The 2,224-nt window shown below is 49.1% G+C and overlaps 1 long non-coding RNA gene across 1 annotated transcript in view; it reads right to left on the minus strand.

Moving 5' to 3' along the window:
- The window catches only part of LOC122546683, a 9,014-nt gene extending 7,499 nt beyond the window's left edge, over positions 1-1,515 (minus strand). Inside the window, exon 1 of the long non-coding RNA XR_006310790.1 lies at positions 1,378-1,515. This is a non-coding gene — a long non-coding RNA (uncharacterized LOC122546683). The remainder of the gene's footprint in view (positions 1-1,377) is intronic.
- Between the last annotated feature and the right edge of the window lie 709 nt (positions 1,516-2,224).

The raw sequence follows: 2,224 nt of genomic DNA on the forward strand, positions 1-2,224 counted from the left end.
GCAATATTCCAACAGTGGCCTAACCAATGTCCTGCACAGCCGCAACATGACCTCCCAACTCCTGTACTCAATACTCTGACCAATAAAGGAAAGCATACTAAACGCCTTCTTCACTATCCTATCTACCTGCGACTCCACTTTCAAGGAGCTATGAACCTGCACTCCAAGGTCTCTTTGTCCAGCAACACTCCCCAAACCCTGAAGCGGTCCACGTTGCAATACAACAAGATCTGGACAATATCCAGGCTTGGGCTGACGAGTAGCAAGTAAAATTCATGCCCCATAAATGCCAGGCTGTGACCATCTACAGTAAGAGACAATCTATCCACTGCTCCTTGATATTCAATGATGTTACCACCACTGAATCCCCCACTACCAACATCCTGGGGGTTATCATTGACCAGAAATTCAACTGGACTCACCATATAAACACAGTGGCTACAAGAGCAGGTCAGAGGTTAGGAATATTGCAGCGAGTAACTCACCTCCTGACTCCCCAAACCCTGTCCACAAGGCTCAAGTCAGGAGTGTGAGGAATACTCCCCACTTGCCTGGATGGGGGCAGCTCCATTAACACTCAAGAAGCTTGACACCATCCAGGGCAAAGCAGCCCCCGCTTGATTGGCACCACATCCACTAGCATCCCCTCCCTACACTCCCGACACTCAGCAGTAGCAGCAGTGTGTACTATCTACACGATGCACTGCAGAAATTCACCAAAGAGCCTCAGACAGCAACTTCCAAACCCATGACCACTTCCATCTCGAAGGACAAGGGCAGCAGATACATGGGATCACCACCCCCTGACTTGGAAATATATTGTCCTTACATCATTGTCGCTGGGTCACAATCTTAGATTTCCCTCCCTAAGGGCATTGTGGGTCAACCCACAGCACATGGACTGCAGCGGTTCAAGAAGGCAGCTCACCCCCACCTTCTCAAGGGGGCAACTAGGGACGGGCAATAAACACTGGGTCCAACTGATATCCCATGAGTGGATAAATAAAAGTTAAATTTCGGCTTGTGGTGATATCAGACAGTAAACCGCGAGATTTTTCTGCTGTCTGGCAGTTTTCATGGTCACCTGGGTTACCAGTCCCACCATGTCCCACCCACGCGATTGTGGGATTTGAACGAGTTGACCAGAATAACTCTTCTCCAAGGCAGCGAATTCAGATGGAGTGTTGCTCCATACAGCTGCACTGCGGGTGCTGAGTGGAAGGTGTCTCAGAGAAACCCAGTGCAGGTAACAAGGTGGGAAAGGGCTCGTGGATTACAGCAGGACAGGCTATCAGGGTGAAAACAAGACCCCTGTCACGTCTCAGCCTGTTATTAACCAAAAGATCTTGTGAGTCACTGCTATATGCTCTAACGTACCTTAAAAAGCATCAGCTTCTCCCACAGGCGCCTGAAGTCGTGTTTGTCGAGTCCTCCCGTTCCACTGAACTGTGTCTGCCAGTTAAGTCTAGACACGGTGACCACGGTGAGTAAAACAGAGTGTTAATTATACCGCCACTTGCCAGGTAGAGATTCCAGCCAAGGGCTCTGGTCTGAGAGGCAGTGTGCATCAGACAGAACCCAAGCAGGCAGTCAGCCGTGCTGGAAGGGCCAGCCCCTGCCTGGGAGATACCGGTCGTGGGCGAGTGTGCGGGGACCACTGGTTTGAGATGTTTTACTCTGACTGGAGTGAGGATCAGTGCCTGACCCCCTGTGGGATACACACAGGTTCTGTCAGTGTGGGATCACACTCTGTCCTCGTCCAGGACTCAGCAAAGGTTATTGGACTTTAAAATTATTCCTTTGTTTCCTTATGGGTTACATTAAAGGCTTTTTGCAGTTTAAACAAACTTAGTTTATCATTTCTCTACAATCCGATGAAGCATTGCATAACATTTTAACTCATTTTTTCCCTCCAACTTTGTGCCCAAGTGTTTTGTATACGTTGGCCCTAAGAGAGAGCCGTGTGCGGTGACATTATACACTTTACACTGGACTCCTGTCCTTCTGTACTTGAGTACATGAGACACTAAAATCGAACATTTCAATTTGAACCTATCTAAATTAAGACACCATGCACTCATGCCAAGCTGCAGAATGTGGGCAAGAGTCGAATGCAGGTCCAAACACACACGGCCGCTCTTCGAAGGTGTCTGGAGCAGTGCCCAGGCCACCGCCCCTTGTTACTGGTTCAGCGACAGCTCAACAGTTGAAAATTCAGATCACC

The sequence above is a fragment of the Chiloscyllium plagiosum genome, unplaced genomic scaffold (genome assembly GCF_004010195.1).
Source record: "Chiloscyllium plagiosum isolate BGI_BamShark_2017 unplaced genomic scaffold, ASM401019v2 scaf_79637, whole genome shotgun sequence".
Classification (NCBI taxonomy): domain Eukaryota; kingdom Metazoa; phylum Chordata; class Chondrichthyes; order Orectolobiformes; family Hemiscylliidae; genus Chiloscyllium; species Chiloscyllium plagiosum.